The sequence below is a fragment of the Erithacus rubecula genome (genome assembly GCF_903797595.1).
Source record: "Erithacus rubecula genome assembly, chromosome: 18".
NCBI classification, from domain to species: Eukaryota; Metazoa; Chordata; class Aves; order Passeriformes; family Muscicapidae; genus Erithacus; species Erithacus rubecula.
This window is the reverse complement of record NC_136670.1, coordinates 390,602-410,802: the sequence shown is the minus strand read 5'-3', so window position 1 is coordinate 410,802 and position 20,201 is coordinate 390,602. Positions and strand designations below refer to the sequence as shown.

The window sequence follows — 20,201 nt, the reverse complement described above, 5'->3', positions numbered from 1 at the left end:
GACCAAAGTCCAGAGTGTATCACTGACCTTAGTAAATGTAGCACAGAGGGGCACGGCCCAGCCTGTCCTAGTCCCCAGACAGCTGGAGCCCTCCCCCCTCAGCCTGGCATGTTGGGTGGGGAGCTCACTGTAAACAGCTGAGAAACAGCTTCTTCAGGACCACCATGCTGTTCACCAAAGATAAGGAAGGTGCTCAGGGAAGGGATAAAGCCTTGGCAGGCTGGATACTGCTCTGGGTAGTAGACTTTCTTCCTGAGAGTCTTCTCCTGGGTTGTGGTTTTCAGCACCACTTCTGGTGGGGCTTTTTCCTGCCACGTCCTAGCTGTGGATCTGAAAGAGAAAATAAAATCCAAATTGCTGTCTACAGAGGAAGCTGCCAGGAGTGTCTTCAGTGAGAGGTTCCTGGTTTATTCCCACAGAACTGTGAGTTTTCTTCACCTGTCTTGTTTTATTTTGGTAGTTCCCAAAAGCCTCTTTCCACTGAACAGCTTCTGCCTGTCCAGGTAGTACCCAGCAGATGAATGGGAGTGATTCTAATGAGAACACAGTGGATAACTATTCCTGCCCTGCCCATACGTCAGTTAAAGCTGCAATTTTCTGTTGGAACTCTTGTCCTTCTCTGTGTTTTGTGCTCTTATTTGCCCTTGACTTTGCTTGCAGAAAGCTTGGAGAAAATGATGATGGTGGGCCTTTGCATCCTGTGTGGGATACTCAGGATGTGTGGTGCTGAAGTCTGAAGGCACAGATCTGACTGTGTGAAGTATTTGGGAATTTGTACATACAGGGCAGAGGATTTGGGAAAAAATGATAAATTCCAGAAAAATTATGAATGCTGGACTCTTTTGCACTCTCCCATGGCTACTGGAAGGAAACCTGTTTACTTCCATGACTCTTTCTAACAGTTGATCAAGTGTTTGATTTAGGCACTGAAAATAAATGGGCATTTTTAGCACTGCTCTTCGAGGTGCAAGGGGTGACGTCTGTCCTGTCACAGACTGATGTGAGGCCTTACCACCCTGCACTGCACTATTTATTTTTGAGGACATGGTGAAACCCTGGTTGAAGAATAATCAGAGTTTTATGACTTCTTCTCTTGCACACATCTGGATTCCTGAGTAATTCCTGTGTTATGTGTAAGTCCCTTTTCTAAGGATATCAAGGTCAAAAATATTTGGGGGGAGAAGGAGTGTTGTCAAGTTAGCAGGACAAAAGGGATTTATAGCAACCCTTCTGCTTTAAAGCTTTCCACAAGGTACCTCTATGCAGCTCTGTGGGTAGAAGTGAGTAATTCCAGAGCATTAAAGTTTGTTGTAGAGATGACTGTGCAGCAAAAGTTATTTGTCCCGGCTCTTGCTCATCAGGACAGTCTCCCCTTGTCTCCTTTGTGGCTCAGAGCATTGTTAGTTTTGCAGCTTCAGTAAAAGCATGGAAGTATCTGGAACAGAGAAATGTTTGCAAGAAATTTCTGGGTAAGTTAAAAAAACGACAGAAATAGTGTTGGGTAGCCAAGGTAGTCGGTGTTTTAAGGATGCTGCTGGAGTTCTGTGCCCAGCCTGGTTGCACAGGTAGCTTTAACTGCTGGGGTATGTACTCTACAGTGTGACAAGGGGATGTTTTCCACAGCTACAGGCAGTGGAAAACAGCAAACAACCTTTTTGTCAATAGTGGTGTTGGGTCATGCTCTCCTTTTTTCTCTTACCTTCATAATCACTTGTTTTATTAAATGAGGACAGATCAGCTCCACTTGGTGTGAAAGTGCTCCTGTGACAAAACATTCTCGGTGGTTTTTATGTGCATAAGGAAAGCTTAAGGAGAAGCCACTCTAGCTGCATGGTTCATCCTGACCCTTTAATTTAAGACATTAATACCTCACAGCACATATTACTGTAGTGTTACTGTATAGGGTTATGGAGTGGTGAGAGAACACAGTACCATGACACTCTCTTGCATGGTGCAGGAAAGAGCAAGAAAGAGCAATTTACTGAAGAAAGCCATTGCTTTAAATAAGAGAGTTTGTGCAAAACAAAATACAGAAGATTCACTGGTCAGAGAAGGAAACATCTCTTGTCCCAGGCTTTTTCACGGATCCAACAGGCATTTATCTTTTGTTATAATTCTTTCTCTTATGTTTAAAGTAGAGAAAGGTCTCCAGCTTGGGAAAAACCCTAGCTGAGCCTGAGAAAGTTAGACTGGAAAAATCCTTTAAGATTTTCCTGGGCCTGTAATGGCCACAGTGTAGTATTACTACTACATTTTCATGTGAGTATTTCATTTCTTGACCACTCCAATACACCTTGGTCCTTTCATTGTTGCTATCACCGGTGAATCTGGGACACCAGGTGGCATAAGATAGTCATGAAAGGAAGAGAACTGGATGTAGAAAAAAAGGACAGGAAAAAGAAGAGTACTAAACCCTATTACCCAACAGAGTCCCAACAATACAGGACCCAACAATAACAGGATGTTATTCATGTTATGTATCCTGTGACTGTTTCATTTAATGTAGAAGTTCAAGCAGGGAAGCTCTGGGACGTAAATTTACATATTTCACAGTCACTGAAATGCTGTGAAACTCAGGGGGGAAAGTCTCACTGCTTTAAAGTTAAAAATATGACATTTTTTCAGAAGTATATTTAAAATAAACCCTGGGCTTACTGGTATGGCTAGGAAGTGCTGTAGCTATCAAGACTAAGAGGAAAACATCAGTCTGAGCCTCTGTAATGCAGGTGATATTGACTGCATACAATGGCTTGATTGGGATGATTTATATGCTATAAACATTATGAGAAGGATTTTATACAATCTGATTTTTTTATTATAAAAAGAATGATTTGTTCAACATGATTTTCACTTGACAGAGCACTGGGAGGATCAGAATTAAATCACACAGAATTAGAAACACACATAAAATAAGACTTGTTCACAGGATTTCACTTGTCACAGCAGGTAGAAGATGGGGAGCAAAGAGTGGCAAGGATGGTCTGACAATTAATGCAGTGCTGGGAGCACCGAGAACAGACTTCTATCCCCCTCACATCACATAGTGCCCTTATGGTGCTGCCTCAGCCCCTAGGATAGGTTTTGCAGTGGTCCTTAATTTCATACTAATTTTCTGGTGTCCATGACAAGAGTCCTCTGCTTTTTCTTATTTCTTGATTCATGTTCTTGATCAATGTCAGGCAGCATGGACCAAGGTCCAGAGTATATCACTGACCTCAGTAAATGTACCACAATATCAAATACTCTGTGTCCTGGTTTGAAGGACAGGTGTCTGCCAATAAAGCTCCTCTTTGAAATAGAGAATTTAATTCCACTCCCTTCAAGTATTATAATTGTTTGAATCAAGGACTCTAAGACAGAAATAAGGGGGTAGGAGCTCTTTTACTAATATATATTTAACCGTACAAACAGAAACAACAGCAGTTATTAAAATTACCAGCAAAACAGAACAGGTAACTCAGTTCCAGTCCTTTCTTTAGCTGCAGGCACACTCTCTGCACTTGGTCCCGGTGCTGAAGACAGGGCAGGACCCGCACAGCTGCGGACAGCAGGAGGGAGCGGGAGGGGAGGGGGCGGCAGTGGCTGTGCTGTGTCTCAGGTGGGAGCGGGCTGGAGGGGCAGCTCCTCGCTCACTGTTTGTGTCCCGGTGATTTGCTGTGTCCTTAGAGACAGGAGGCTGGAGCGGGGCAGATGCAGGGCAGTTGACGGCAGAGGGTCTGGCTCTGCTGCATTCTCACCACGTGTGCTGTGGCCGGGTTCCTCTTCCTCCGAGCTCGCCGGACACACGAGTAGCCCCTCCCGGAAGCCCAGCTCCCACCTACCCCTTTGTCTAGAATCGTCAAAAGAGCATGGGTGTAATCCAGCAGGCTCCGTTAGCATGATAATGGGAATAAACCCAATCCCCAACACTCTGACAAAGCACTCCCTGGATGCCTCAAAGTGGTACCCACAGAGAAAAAAATATCATTTAATGTTATATTCTGTACCTCAGGTTTCCCTTGCATGCAAACTGCAATGATTTAACCCTTCCACAAACTCAGATGCACATCTGCAAATACAAATTCAGTTCTGCCATTCAGGCACTACAATATTGTGGTGGTGGCCTTCAGGAGACCCTGGTTAAGAAACCAGTGTTGTTCTACCCTGCATAGCAGTTTGGTGAGGAGTGAAAAATCCTCGTGTTGAATGATGCAGATGAAAGTGGAGGTGTCTAACTGCTATTCCAGCCAGCAGAGCTGTTCTGTGCAGAAGGACACATGGAGTGTTTGATGATCCAATTAAATCACACCATGGCAAATGTCAAAAGGTGATGCCATCACTGGTGTCTTCTAAGCAAAGTACTTTGTCTGTAGTCTCACACTTTTGAGGGCTCCAGCCAGCAGTACAGAATGACTGGGATCCAGTTCAGTTAATACTGTCTCCATCCACAGAACTGTTTATATTACTGTAGCAACCATTTGCATCATGGTTATTATACCGCTTACCCCGGTGATATTAATTTTAACACATTCCAGTTTTACTGCAGCTGAATTTCTGTCATCCTGTCCTCAGTAAAGGCTTCTGCACCATGCCAGATCCTGATGCTCTAAAGGTACCATCCCTTCTCACCATGAACTGCCCAACAGAGGGCAGAGAGAGCCTTCATTTTGCTTCCCTGGGAATAAAGACAAGCAACATTCAAAAGCTGGGTATGACTGATTTGGTGCCTTTTGGGAGGAGCGTAGTTAGTCCAAGGGTTAAAAGGTGGCTGTGTTTTTGTTTCAAGAATTCTAGAAATTATTTACTCATGAACATGCTGTGTGTACACCCAGTGCAGGCAGAAACTGAAGCAAGATCCAGAAGACAACAAATGAACTCGTGTGAAGGGGAGCTTGGACTAATTTTATTACCTCTTGCCTCTTATTTTCCTTATACCCTCAACAAGAGGAAAAGCAGAACATTTTGTTCCTTGTGGGAACCCTGGGGCCAGCCTGTTACACAAGAGGCTGGTTCAGTCCCTGAGAGTCCCAGGCTCTGGGTTGGTGGTAAGTTAAGTGCATCATTTTCTCCTCCCTCTCCAATCATAGCATGCGCAGAACATCAACTGAGGACCAAACCCTGGGCCTTGCAGAGCAAGTTTAACTGAGTAATTTCTCCCTTAATCCCGTCTGGGAAATCATGAGCACTGCACCTGGTATGTTAATGGCATGTGATGGGACTGGTACAGCAACCTTCCTGCCCCTGCTGTTGCTCATCCTCAGATTACAATTCACTGCCCAGTTACTCACTGCACACTGAGCATAAGAAAGGCTGGATAGAAGAAATCTTGGAGTTGCAGTTCCAAGGGACAGAGGGACGTAGTGAAATACATAACTCTACCTCTCTCTCAATAGAATTGAAAGCTTGTGTGAGGTTTTAAATTTTAGTGAAGGACATTCAGGTATCCTGTTACGAGGTGCTACATAAGGTAAGGAAGGTACAGACCCCTAAAGCTGATAAAGGACTATTAAAAATTATGAATGGAAATTAGTTCATTAGCTTTATTTGACTTTGGATCAAGCTCCAGGTATTTAAATCATACATCCTCCCTTTGTATTAGTTTTGATGTTACATGGCTTTTTATCACTTGTTCTGCTCTGGAACACAAGCTGATTTATACCAGAGCAATTTGCAAGGAGGCAAACCACTCAGGGGATTAGTCTGCCTTTCAGATATAGATAATTCACAACTGTATAAATGAGAGAGGCGATTAGGGTGGGACATGAATAAACCTGCGTCTCAACAAAAAGTTCTGTCTCTACAAACACCTTCATGTCAAAAAACTCCTCTCAAAGAGCCTGGCAGAAGCAGGCACCTAACTCACACTGACACTGAGCAGCTGCTCCCATCTTGTGTCCTGAGTGCATCATCCAGAGGGCAAAGCTGTAAGTGGGATACAAATGGTGCCTGTGGACACCCTGCAGATCTGCTGTGGTGCCTCCCATGGGCCCAGATGACCCTGATTGCAAGGCCCCTGTGGAGACAAGGGCTGGACAGAGCCACCAGTTAAGCACTGTCTGGTGTATTTTACCTTTTTCAGCAAAATCATCATATGTCTGCTTCTGAAAACCCCCTAGCACCTTTACAGTATCATGTTCTTCACTTCCAGGGAAAAATAATCTTCAGTCCTTTGCATGGAGAAGAGAGGCACAATTTTCCCAGTAACTTCTCCTTCCTTTAAAACATCTGCATATCTTGGTTGTGTCATTTCCATTCTCAAGACACCTAATCACTACCTCCCACTTCTCTGATTATGCACTATAGAGCAATTGAGTAATAAAACACTTAATGAAATAGCTGCATGTCTTTGTTATACCCTTTAATTAGATTACTTGAAAATAATAATAGTTTCTCACCAACCTGAAGGGTTCATTAATTCCCTCTGCAGATAACAGGAAGTAATCTATCTTTTCCTACTGGTATTTTTCTAAATCCTAAGTCAAATTAATAAATTCTGATTTTAAAGTCAATTGGAAACAGATACACTCTGACACTACACCATTTTCTTCATGTGTGAAATGAATTCAGACTCCTTACAAGGCAGCTCAACAAAATTTCTGCTCCTAGGGATGACCATTTCAAGACAAGAAGTCAGACTTTAAAATATAAAGCACTTCCTGGAATAATTACCCAACTAACAAAATGCTCCAGAAGAATAAGAAGGTTGAATTTATAGTACTTATAAAGTGCTTTAACACCAGTAAAAAAAAATCATGTGAAAACAAAGTAATCTTGCATTTACAAATCACAAGTCAGACAGCAGCATTAAGCCATAGATAAGACTGACAATTGCTTAGAAACTAATGGGTGCTAATGACATCTGATGCCAATTTTCCACAGTCATTCTGTGATACTTGCTCGGAGCTGTGTCTATCCCAAAACAGATAAACATCCAGTCTACCAAAACTGCCTCCATGGAGAGATGGTCACTGTGATCTCCCCAGTACCAGGACCAGCTTTGTGTTGTCGAGTTAATCAGCAATAGGGACTAAGGTACTACAGGAGCGTGAACAAAACCCTCAGGAAACTTAGCAAAGACAAATACAGGTGGCCAAAGATAGTGCTGGGTCTGGGAGGGAGTAACTCAAATTCAGCAGGACATGGGGTGCTGTCTTCAAAGCAATTTGATGGAAGAGATGCTGTGGTCCTGGTAAGTTAAGCAGGACCCCAACTGAGCACCTTGTGCCAAAGAAGGGCTTTCAGGGCTGTGTCACCAAGAGCGCAGCCAGCAGGGTGAGGAGTCTCACCTTTTACTCTGCAGTGATAAAAACTCACCTGTGAGTGCTGGGACCAGCCTGAGCTCTGAGCTTCCTGATGCCTGTCCTATATAGGCACTGATGTACCAGAGTCCAGAGGAGGGCAACAAGCTATCAGGGATGTAGCACAGGACACATGAGGAGCTGTTGAGAGGCTGGATCTGTTCAGCCTGGAGAAGAGGTGGTGAAGGGTCACCTTACTGCTGCCTGCAGCTGTCTGCTGGGAAGGTGTGAGGAGGACGAGCTTTGCTCTTTGCAGAGCTGTGAAGTGAAATCACAAATAAATATAAGGAAATAAAATGGACTGTGAGGGGCATCAAACGCTTGACCAGAGCACAAAGGGGATGAGGGATCTCCAGCCTTGAAGGTATTTATCTCTCACCTAAGCAGCATTATCTAAGTAGGTTCTGGTTCAAGCATGATGTGGACCTAGAGGCCTACAGAGGTTTCTTCCTACCTTCCTATTTTGTATTAAAGTGATTCTGTCAGGATTTTTGTGTGCTCCACAAAAAAAAAAAAACCAAAATAAAATCAAAACAAAACAAAACAAAAAAAACCCAAAACCCCAAAACAACAGCAACAACAAAACCCCACACCACTAAACTAAGAAATCATTAAATACTTGTTGAGGAGCTAAGAAACCCAACCCTGTTTCCAAGTCTGACAAGAGACTTGCTGGGCAACTTTTAGGAAATTATGTAATGTTGGAAAGAAGGGACTTGTCATGTGTGAGGCCAGTAAGGTTGGTTGAGAGTGGAAAAACTGAGGGAATAAAGGCAGGGTCTATTTCAGGAGAGGGAATCCCATACTCTAGGAATAGGAGAATAATAACAGTGTTCAGTGCTTCGGTTACATAGTCTTGTCCCAGCCCTTCAGCTGAGGGAGCCCAGGGCCCAGAGGTATCAGAGAGCAATCTTCATTTGAAGACTTCTGCTCAAAATTTAAACAGAATCCCAATATTTTAATGCTCTTGCAGGATATATTTTTATTGCCACACAAAAGGTTCAAACATGGAGATAATTTATGCCACTCTGCTACACAGACTCTTATCCTCAGCAGCTTCCCAGTCAGCTCTCAGCACCAACAGCACTCACTGAGTGTGGCAGTTGTTATAATAGGGTAAGTTTCCATTAGGGATGTGAATATTATCACTTACTATAGCCCAACCAAGAATAAATGCTACACATATTTTGCCACAAGCACCAATCTCTGTCCTACTGACGAGACTGTAACTGACTGAGAAATAAAAGAAAAATATTATGAAAATTATTAAATATTATTTCTCAGAAATTATCTCCCAGAAGCACATCTTCACCATACCAAACCCAGCAAATGTGGAAAGCTACTAAATATTCAGTTTTTCTGAAAAGCCTTTGCATAAGACCATCTGTAGTGTTGTGGGAAACTTTCCTGTCTGTTGAGGTTTGTACTTGTCAAAAGAAAGCTATCACAGGGAATAGCAGCTCCTGCCTGAGTTATAAAAAGCACAGAGGAAAAAAAGACAATAATCAAGCATTCTATTCCTCTCTCCAAAGGTAAAATCTTGAATACACAGTTCTGCTGCCACTCAATTATATTCATATTTGCTCACCACATATTCTGTGTTGTTTATTTGTTTTTCCAGGTCACTGACAGGCCATGATTTTTACCAGGGAAAATAATATCTGAAAGAGTGTGACTGTGAGGATTGCTCTGCATTCCTCTTGTCCTGGCAAGCACAAACTGATCAGTAGTCTGCACCTGGATTGCATTATTTTTCTCATGAATTTTTCAGAGCAGATGGAACCAATGGAACTTGACTGGAGGCATCAGAATCTGGAAAACAAAGAGATTAGGGCTGCTGAGGTTGAAAAACAAGCACTTTGTCTGAAAAAGGAGGGGAAAAATGGTAACACAGAGGACAACTGATGTCCTGTTCTTAAAAAGAGTGTTATTCACACTTTTGATTCACATCTGCTTTAGCAACCTTTACCTATCAAAACCTAGTAAGACAAAAAAAGACTCCAAATGGTCAAACTGTCCAAAGGACGGGTCTATGCATATCTGCTGAATTCCACAGGAGCTACAGTGATGTGTCCTTGGGGACAGCATATGGCTTCTTTCTGCAAACACTCAACTCTGTTAAAGGTAAAATTCATCCAGGAGGCTGGGAAGAAGGGTACAATGCAATGTTCCCACTGTTGGAAATCAAACCACAGGCAATCTGCAAAACCAAGCAGTGTTATGTGCCAGCTGGGAGACAACAAATCCACCACAAAGGATGCCCAGCTGGGCAGAACTCCAGCTGCAGTCAGCCAGACTGCCACTAGCCAGGACAGGAGCTAGACAAGAGACTACTGGTTATGTAGGTGATGCATGAGACAGAGATCTCTGTTAAGCAAGGCTTATAGAACTCATTTTTATCATTATTAATTTGAATAGACCATTAACTATAGAACTTGTGGTCAAATATCTCTAAAGGAACATAAAGGTGCATAGAAAAGATTTAGAGAAAATAAAAAACTCTCCAGACCTTATTTCAGCTGATCAATTTGCTTGTCCTTATACTGGGCTGTAACCTTGGCTCCAAACTTGCTTCCCAGGGATTCCCCCGTCTGACAAAGCCGCACACTCCTGATTGTTCCATACTTGGCCTCTGGCTGAGCAGCACACATTGTTCTGTGCTGGAGTTAAAGTGATTTCTGTGCCTGAAGTGATGTGCACATGTACCCGGGTCAGTGGGAACCACAGATGGCTGACTGGCATTGAAATGTGCGTGTTGGTCTGTCAGGGCAAGGGTTGGAGTTGTTTTCTTGCTTAGGCCTTATCAATGGAAACAGTCACTTAACTGTGGCTGTGAGATCTTACTGAAGTTTATGTGTGGAAGATAAGTGGATTTTCACATCCTTACCAGGTGTAAGAAAATGCTAAATTTTGTACTTGCAAAGTGTGTAATTTTTCAGAAGAATTACTGAGGATATTCTCCTGAATATTGGGTACTCTTTCCTCTGATTTCAGAGCATAGACTCTCTTATTTATTACTGTCAAAAGAGGAGGTGTATTGTAATTTCTGTGCATTCATTTATGCAATAGTGCGTTCAGGTTAAGAAAAAAATACACTTGAAACAAGATTTTAGGTAAAGGTTAAATAATATCAATGGCTTAAGCACCTGCAGCAGATACTTTAAAATCACAAAAGTGATTTTATTTTAAAAGGGCTTTATTTTGTGTCCCAAAGCCCACAGTGACAGCAGTGATGTCCCAGCTGCTTGACTGTCACCGACTTATATTAGCCAGGATGTCCCTTGGTGCTCTTAGGGATTTCCCATTACTGGTGTCACTGCAATAACATGGGGACACGGATGGCTGTGAGTTCCTCAAGGTGTTCTTGTACCAGCTGAGCCCTCAGGGGTGCTTTGATTATCCAAAATTTTTACTGCAGTGTGTGTATACACCTATGCATATATACACATACATATATACTCTTTTTACAGAATCATAGATTAATGGAATGATTTGGGTTGGAAGGGACCTTAAAGATCTTGTTCCAACCCCTGCCATGGGCAGTGGAAGTGTCCTGGGCTGCTCCAAGCCCAGTCCAGCCTGGCCTGGGACACTTCCAGAGATCTAGGGGCAGCCTCAGCTTCTCCGGGCAGCCTGTGTCAGGGCCTCCCCTCCCTCATAGCGAAGAATTTCTTCTCAATATCCCATTTAACCCTGTCCTCTGGCAGTGGAAAGCCAGTGCCCCTTGTCAGGTGACTCCAGGCCCTTGTTCAAAGTCCCTCTCCAGCTCCCTCGGAGTCCCTTAAGGCACTGGAAGGCGCTCTAAGGTGTCCCTGGAGCTTCTCTTCGCCGGGTAAACACATGCAGCCCTCCGACCCTGGCTCCATACGTTACGGATTTCTGCGCCTTACCGCAGCTCCCACGGCTCCACCCCTCCCCTCCCTGCCGGACGACCCCGTCGCCCGCATCGAGCATGCGCAATACCTGGCGCGAGGCACGATGGGAGCTGTAGTGCTTGCGCGGCAGCTAGGGATTCGGCGCCTGCGCATGTCGCGCCCGACTCTGATAAGTCGCTGCCGGAGGCCGGGCGGGCCGCGCTGCCATCTTGGACCTGAGGGACGGGGAATCTCTGCCGGTGAGCGGAGCGGGGCCGGGCCGGGGGACGGAGAGGGGTGCTGGGAGCGGGACCCCGCCAGCGGCGGGGAGACATGGCGGGCGTGGGAACCCCGCGGTCGGGCCCGGATCCGGAGGGGCCGCTCGCCCCGGGAGGGGCTCGCTGAGGGCGAACCCGCCGCTCTGTACCCCCGGGCCCCGCGGGCAGCTCCGGGAGCGGGGCGGCACCGCTCCCTTCCCAGGGTGCGAGCGGCGGTCCCGGGAACCCCGCGCTGCCCAGCCCCGCCGCCCCTCCGCGGCTGCCGGGGGCACCTGCCCGCACCCCGGTGCCTCCAGTTCTCAATCCTTTTCCCTAGCTATCCCCGGCAATGTTGCGTCCCTGCCCGGCCAGATCCCGCCAGCCTCTCTCGGTTCCTGGTCGCCAGGGTCTGCCCCTAAACCTCGCCCTGTCGGGGCCTCGCTTCCTTCAGGACTGTGCTTTCCACAGCTATTCCAGCACAGCCTCCTTCCCCCGCGTGTGGCCCCCCTGTCCCGGGGCTCCTTCCAGGTGTTCGAGGGTTCGGTGTCTTTATCTTGGCCGCGTACAGCCGGACATTGAAGGAATGTTTCCTAGCGATAAAGCGTGACTACAGCCAGAGGTTTTTCCCAAACGGTATTCCCTCTTGTAAACGCGGCAGAATGGCAACGTTGGTGCCACCGCTCTGTTTTGGAAACACGGACAAGTTCGGGCTGTTAACTCTTCTGCTCCCACGCAGGTTGTCTTTGACCTTGTGTGCCAGTGCTATCGAGATAAAAGCAGACAAAGGTGCTCGAGGATGGGTTTCTCTAATTTGGTCTGATATTCGAGAATTCAGCTTGTTTTAATCTCTGTAATTTATGATGTTAAATTGACAGAAGACCTTCGGATTATGTCCGTGATGCAGAGAAAGGGGCAGGTGTAGCATTTGGGGTACCTGTGTTGTGGCAGCCTTTACCCTTGATGCTTCAGGAAATACCCCTGGCAAAGCTTACGTTTATAGCTTAGTTAGAATTGAAGAAGTAGAAACCAGGGTATTTAAGACTATCTTTTTCCAATATATTTCTGCTTATTTTTGTGAATTTCTCATTGTTTTGCTTGGTCTCTGCTACCCTGTCTGTCAACCTCTTCAAAGAGGAGTGGAGAGAAATCCGGACTGGTATTTGAAAAAGCATTCCGTGCTAAGAGAGTGACAGTAGATCCAGCAATTGTTTGTATTTACCTGAGAAAAGGCACAGGCGTTTAAGAATGAAACATGAATCACAGACCATCTTTGGTTCTGAGGATTTTAATGCTTAAAAGCTTATTGTTTAAAAAAGCAGTAAATTGTTTTCTTGAAGTGAAAGTCCAAAGCAGTTCTAATTTTATTGCAATTACCTTGCTATTCACTACAGCTGTTTAAATCTGAATTGTGTCTAGTGGGCATGCTTAGTTGTGATTTAGCTGACATTTAATCACTGCACTGAATTGCATTCACCTCCAAGTGATCTTTGGCATAATATGTAGCATTCATAACCAAAGTGAGTTTTCTTGTCTTTGAAACTATCTTTCACATCTACTGTATAAGTTCATGTTGGAATGGAAAATAACTGAGACTTCTGAGTGCTAACTTTGAAAGCTTCTTACAGATTAAAGTTATTTTGGGGCTTAAGAGAGATTGAGAAGATTATTTATATGAATTTATTAGTTAAGCAGCATCACCTCTTTTTCTTCCCTCAATTTTCCTTCCCTTCTTAAAGTTCTGTTTCTTCTGAAGTGGAATAGACCTGAAACATGAGTTATCTTATTTCTTAGTTTCTAAGTTTCAAAATGGTTTGGGGAAAACAACAATAATAAATAAAAAAAAAAAGAATAAATAATGTAATAGGAAGAAAGGCAGTAAAGTAGCATGGTGTTTGCCTTGAGGAGTTTAAATTAATACTTTTTTTAAACAATCTTGTCATAGACTGCTTGAAAAATGTTTCATGAGAGATTTACAGAGTAATTTTCTCCTATTTTACAACATGGGTAAGAGATAAGATGCTTGTCAGCAGCATTATCAGTATCAGTCCATGATAGCATCTAGGTGAACATCTTTTGTGAGTTTAAGCTGTTTAGACCAAGTGGTAAATGTATTCAGCCATACTGAAGTACTTTTCAAGCAGTAAAACCAATTTGATTTTTTTCATAAAAGCAAGTAAATGAATCTGCAGGCTGAGAATAGAAGAAAAACCCTCACACAGTGATGGTGAATCTTCTGGGAGTTTATTTTTAAGCTTTTGGTTTTGGGTGTCCAGTTATGTTCATGTAATGTTCTAACTTTTGTCATTTTGCTGTACTTACGTGTAATTGCAGGAGCTTCTTTGTGCCTTCACAAGAGAGGAAAGGGAAGGTGTGTGCATAACCCAGAGGAGTGCTGGCCACAGTTCCTCACTATAACCGTACTTTGCTCAGCTGCAGAAGCATTTTGAAGTGAGTGCTTGCCTCAGAAGAGGAAATAGACAAGCCATGATTATAGTCTAGCTTGGGAGTATTCTAGATATTTAGTTTTACTGTTTCATAACTTGAGTATTTTTAAAGACTTTAGGCAGTCTTTCTTGAACTTGGTTGGACTGTTATCTGAGCTGATTCTGTGTGCACATTTAGGTGAGAGAAAGGTTTTTCATCCTTCTCTCTGAAGACTAAAGCAATAGAGATTTGGTTATTTTCTCCAAGTGACTGACAGTCAGGTTTTACTGTAGTGCTAAATTGCTGGAGCTGATGGATTGATATTTTTCTTCCTAAGAATTGCAAATTACACATAGTAGAAATGAAGGTATTGCAACAAACTGGGAAAGAGTGTTTTGGAGACACAAAGTCCCTGTTTCATATGACCAGCTCTCAAGTTATGTCTGGAATTTCTACTTTTACTGTACCAAAGAACAGCAGGTTGTTTTTTCCCCTCTGAGGAAACACAATACCAGATCTTGTTGTGCTGGTTATTCAAATAATTTTTCAAACTTGGCAGTATGTTGCTGGGTTTTTGTTTTTTTTTTTTGTTTGGTTTTTTTTTTTTGTTTTGTTTTGTTTTTTGGTTTTTTTTTTTTTTTTTTTTGCGGGGTGGGGGGGTTTGGATTTTTTTTTTAAGTTTTATTGCAGTCCTCCTGTTTAGGAACTGATAATTCCTGCCTTCCACCCACCTGCCCGAGCTATTCTCAACTCTGCTGCTGGGAGAGGCCTGTTGTTTCAGTCAGGGAGAACTCCTGTCATGTTTGCATTTACATCACTGGTTCTGAAGATGGATTTCAAATGCTGGTGTTGCTCAGCAAGAAAAGGCCTATTCAGAGGGATTGTTCCGGTTTGATTGTGTGGAACCTTATTTCTAATCAGGAAGTGAAAGTTAGGTGAATTACCTTTATCTGAAATATGCACATCTCACATTCTGGATTTGTTAGTGATACAGAAGCTGGAGCTTTCAAGAGGAGTGTGTTGCTATCAGCCTTTATAAAATCTTCATGTACTCAGTTTTCTGTTCTTTATAGGTATGTTTTTCTTTCACCTGTAGCCTTTACACATAATATTTCTTTCTAAGTATTAGCTGGATACCTAGTAATCTTCTTGAAGTTTATTACTAAGGAAAAGAAAGATCAGGTAAAAGATTAAGGTGATCTTGAAACTGAAAAAGATATGGTAAGACAGGCCTGCAATCTGCTTCTGATTTGTTAATTCATCAAATGAATAACCATTTGCAGTGAAATGTCCATCAGGAATATAAAATTTGTGACTGGAAGCATGTTAATTTACTGAAAAATAAAATAAGCTCTTTGATCCCTTCAGTGTCATGTGATTGGGATGGAACTTTTGCCTGGGCAAGTTATTCATAACTTCCTGCTCTTTTTAGCTTTGCCTCATTCAGTGGAAAAAGTGAAGGAAAGCTCAATGCTGAGCAAGCTGAAAAGATGGACTGAGACATAGGAGGAGAGTGGGTTGTGTTAATTTTTAACATGCTTTTTGGTCAGTATCCATCCTTAGTGCCTCCCCAATCCCAGTGCTAGCTAACTTTTAATTACGTATTAATAACCACTACTCTTGCATAACAGAGTCAGATATCCAGATTTTTATTTTATTCTCTGCTGGCATTGTAAACATTTGAATGGATTAAAAGTTGTTGCTCTGAATACTCCTCTTCTACTTTTCTGACACCCTGAGGTTTCTGCTCTGTCAGTACTGCTCTTTTCATCTGCAGAGCAGCTAGACGGAGCAAATTTGTTCTCAATAAGGATTCCTCATCTTCAAAGTTGGTTTTTTTTTTACTTCAGCTTTTCAGAGCCTGAGCTAAGTGATCTGTGGATCACTGATTAATTTTTCTTAATAAGGCTTGTCTCTAAGAGTGTGTGTGCCTTGTATATGTGCATGTACATTTCCTACTGCTGTTAAGTATATAATTTCATAGACTAGATAAGAAATGTGGGGACCAATATATAAAAAAAGGTTCATAAAATGGTAATGGATTTTGCCTAATATTTAACCAGGCTTGGTAACTTCTGGGAAAGTGGTGTGCTGCATATTTTCACCAGATTTTAGCTCAACATTCTTTCCTATCTATTCAGATTAAGACTTCCTAAGCCATCCTGCATGTGAAGAGCACTTTATAAAGGAAATGAGAGAAAATTTGTGAGCTTGGAAGATAAAAAGTGCAACCTGTGACGCTGACTTGCTTTTTGTATCAGGATCACAGCATGGTTTGGGTTGGAAGGAACATTAAAGACACCAGTTCAAAGATCACAAAGCTGCTTTGGTTCATAAATGTAGGTGATTGACCCAGTGCATGTGATGTCTTCAATGATGAAGCCTTCAGAGCAGTTTTATTCCAGCTGTTTGAGGGGGAAGAATGTATATAATGGTAGCAGGAAAGAGGAGGGAAATGCTGAAGGATGACACTTTGATCACCTCACTCTACATGAAACAAGTTTCCATAGCTGCCCAAACTAAACTGCTGTCACCTGTGTTTTCAGGTGGAACTTGCCACATGTAACATTTCTAATTCCATTTAACTGCTCATCACCTAAAGATAGAGAGGAAAACTTAGGATCCACAGGCAGTAATCCCACATGTAATTGGCATGTTTGACTTTGTGCATGTTAAATTGAGTTTACCAGTACGATTTCAGAATATCTTTTTTTTTTGCCTTATACCAATGAGGCATTTTGTGAATATTAAAAAGACCAACTTCCAGAGCATTTATTAAACATTTGCCTGAACCAAACTGAGTTCAGGTCAATGAAAAAGCTTTTGTGAGGCAGTGGTGTTCTCATTGTTCTTCTGTGCACCCATTGAATCAGGGTGTTTAACTCCTGTTCTGTAATCTGGTTTGGGCAGATGGATTTGCTCTGTGTAGAGATCTGTTGACATTGCTGGTGGTTTATTTGATATTCTCCATGATTTAAAAATTTTAAACATTGCCTTTTGGGGTGTGGCATGGTGTATTTTTTCCTCCTTTCCCTTTTCCACTCATCATGAGGCTCTCAGAACTAAAAGACTTAAGGCACTAGTGAGAGCTTGAGTTGTTAAAGAAAAAAGTAACATTTAAGCAATGTCTTGCTTTCACACTTGTGGTGTGAACAAAATAATACTGTCCTGAGGGGGATATTAAAGGTGAAAATATTTTCAGGCTAATACCTGTTCATTTTGAGGCTGGAAGCTGCCCAATGCATTCTGTGTTTGAGTGGAGAAAGACACCAACAAAGTGAAATTCATTGTTAAGGGTGTGGGAGGTGAGAGAAGAGGGGACTTATAGACTGTAATAATAGGAATGAGATATATTATTCTAAGACAGCCTGTGTCACAGCTGGGATTTCTCTGCTTTTTGGAATTTCACTTCCTGTTTGAGAAATAGTAAAGTCTGTACTTTATATTTCTGCCTTCATGACTTCTGATCTCACACACGGTAATGTTCTAATGTATTGCAAGTTAAATAAAGTGTCTAAACAGAATTCAGAAGAAAACTGTCAGAACTCCTCACATAGTTCAGACTTGGGATTTGTATCTTTAAGGATGTTTTGCTGATTAAGGTGGTCATTGCACACCGTTATAACCCTATGGGCCTGTTCTTTTGCTGTAGTATGTGGGTTCTTTTTTTATGTTCCATATGGTGCATGGGCAGGGAAACAATTAAAAGGTGGATATATGTTGTAGTGTGTTCACGATTAATTACTCTCTCTGCATAGAATATTTTGCCAGAGTGTGCAAAGTGTGCCTATTTTGTTTTTAAAAAGTACACTGTTTCACAGTTTTCAGGGCCCTAGGCTTTTTTTCCTGGATTAAAACAGGTCAGTGAATGTCAGTTTATGACTAGAATTGACACAAAGATAGGGAAGGACTGTGAGATGGGGATTGTCAAGGGGAAGGGAGGCCCACTCCTTGGGACCTGCAGGAGAGGAATTCCCCATCTGCACTGCCCGATAGCTGCAGCAGCTGCACTGCTGACACATGGGTGGTGCAGCTACCTCTGGTTCACTTGCAAGTTTTGGTTTAGAAGCTAGTCCATAAGCTTCTTCACCAACCTGTGGGCTTCCAGTTGTATTTCAGAAGTAAGGTGAGTCCCTTGAAATTGAAGGATACAGTCAGTGTTTGTTATTAGAAGATCTTGTTCTTTTGGTTTTAATGAATGAGAAATTACCAGTTTTTCACACAGAAGATCTAGGATGTACAGACTGAAACTTTTGTTTAACGTTTTTACTTACGATTAGTTGGAAGAATTAATATTTCTGATATCTGCTTTATCTTTTGATAAAGGTCAAAGGAATTTTAGGGCTGTCCCACAAAACCCAAGTTTAATGGAAGTATTGAGAATATTGGAATAGTGGTATAGTTTGTTTTATTTTATGTGAGCTGGAATGTTGCAAGCAGACATATTTTGCAGGGTTGGGATGGGTGTGTTGTCCACCCATGGTTGTACTTTCATGTTGCCATCTGGTCACTTATAAAAAATTCCTAGGAAGCAGGTAATGGACTTCTGTTGAAATTAGAAAACATGAAGACGAGTCCTCTGGAACTCAAGATTTTGCTTGCAGCAGCTTGCAGTTTTAGAAAAGACAGTGATCCATAGCAGACTTTGAGATACCTCAAGGTTGACTTAAATAATCTCAATACTTTTTTCCCCTCCCTGAAATTGTAATTTCCATTGCATCTTTTGGCTTTACTTTAGTAATAAATAATTTAGCTTGGAAAATGCAGCCTTTATTTTCAACTGACACTGAATTTTGCACACAGCAATATTACTTCATTTTGTTGCAAATACTGGTTTTTCACTTCTAGTTTCTTTGATTCTAGTGTTTGAGAATACTCAGAGAAGCAGCTTATTTTTCTTGGGGGGCAATGTATGTGTAGTCATACCTTGGTAATGAATTTTAGTGTGTTGTCTCCAGCAGTTCTTTTACCCACAGCTGAGTCAATCAACAAGAACTGTCTTGTGCCGTGTACTTTGCTGAAGCAGGTACAACAAGCAAGTGACAAAGTACTTTCTTTTTCAAAGATTCAAAAGATTTCAAAAGATTTCAAGTCATCAGCACATTTCAGATGTGTGATTGTCACAAGGAGTGATTAATCATTTTTATGATGAGCTTTACCACGCTGAATTGCAGAGCTGTGCAGTCTGTTTCGATTTCGTTTATTGCTCAGGTACCTACAGTCATGATCTGTTTAGCAAGTTTTTGTAGGCAGTACCTCCTGAAAGCTCCACGGGCCTTTTTATCTGTGTTCCTGGGAGTAAAAGAGTGGAGGTGTGTCTGGGACTCTTCATTGCTATACCGACAGAGGGAAGTAGTTTTGTGCTCATTAAACCTTCACCGGTGCTGTTGGACACTTAAAGTGCAATGAGTGCTGGACAGTTCTGTACAGAACATCCTGAGAAATTGTGTTTAGGTTCATGTGGACACCAGCACTGTGCTTTTGAAAACTGTGTCTGCTCCGTTTGAGGCTTCCAGGTGAGATGATCAGGGTTGACATTTTGCTGGTAGACTATAATCTTTCCAGAAGCTACTTGTAAAAATGTTACAGCTGTACTATTTTACATATAAACATGTACAACAACTATAATGGCTGCTGAAGTTGTCATTCTTAGTAGTGACTATGGGTAGTTGGGTAATTTAATGGTCAAGTTCTCTATTTTTTTTTCATTCCCTGGAGTTAAAAGCTTTTTGCAGGTTTGTTTAAGGTTGTATGTACAAACCATTGATAATGAAATGTATCTCTGAGAAAGGAATGGGGAAATAATGTGAAGCAAGCACTGTAAATTAGAAGTAAAACTAATGGCTGGAGATTATGAAATCCTCTGTAGATGCTGCCCTCTGTTAATAACTGAATGTGTAACTACTTCTGAAGGGTCTTGTTCCAAAGCTGCAAGGTGGATGGGGAAACAGGTGGTGGCCTCATGTTTTGTTTTACTGTGCTATTTTACAGCAGAGAAAGATTTCTTATTGACACTTTGGTATGCTTAGGCCTGAGCGGCAGGCCTTAGCCAGAGTTGACTGACAAGATGAACTCAGGGCATTATGTGATTAATACCATCTATATTTAGTTTAAAATAAATTATGCAGATGCTTATGCTAGCTCTATATACATAAAGCTTATGTGTAATCTCATGTAGTTATCTGCAAGAAATGTATCATTTTAAGAAGCTTTCCCAATTTACATGAATATAGGTTAGTTTTAGGGTTATTTTAGGGGAAAACCCTCCCATCCAAGGCCTGGGCTCTGGCCAACCTCTGGCCCCTGCTGGTAGGAAGTGTGCCATCAGATCCAGGAGTTTCTGTGCTAAAAATATCAGGTCACCTTGACTTGCTGATTTGGGCCTATAA

The 20,201-nt window shown here is 42.3% G+C and overlaps 3 protein-coding genes across 5 annotated transcripts in view; 1 reads left to right on the top strand and 2 right to left on the bottom strand.

Moving 5' to 3' along the window:
• LOC306809881 (uncharacterized protein) overlaps positions 1 to 11,137 on the bottom strand; it is a gene marked incomplete at its 3' end in the record, with an annotated part of 93,942 nt that extends 82,805 nt beyond the window's left edge. The window contains exons 1-2 of the mRNA XM_079321789.1: positions 8,431 to 11,137; positions 4,485 to 7,535 (exon numbers count right to left, since the gene is read on the bottom strand). The remainder of the gene's footprint in view (positions 1 to 4,484; positions 7,536 to 8,430) is intronic.
• LOC306809620 (uncharacterized protein) overlaps positions 1 to 20,201 on the bottom strand; it is a 195,531-nt gene that overhangs the window by 84,677 nt on the left and 90,653 nt on the right. The gene's annotated exons all lie outside the window — the stretch shown is intronic.
• The window catches only part of ITCH (itchy E3 ubiquitin protein ligase), a 56,309-nt gene continuing 47,378 nt past the window's right edge, over positions 11,271 to 20,201 (top strand). Inside the window, exon 1 of one of the 2 annotated variants that reach the window (XM_079321288.1) lies at positions 11,271 to 11,391. The gene's annotated coding sequence lies outside the window, so the exon portion shown is untranslated. The remainder of the gene's footprint in view (positions 11,392 to 20,201) is intronic. The other variant, XM_079321289.1, reaches the window with a different exon arrangement.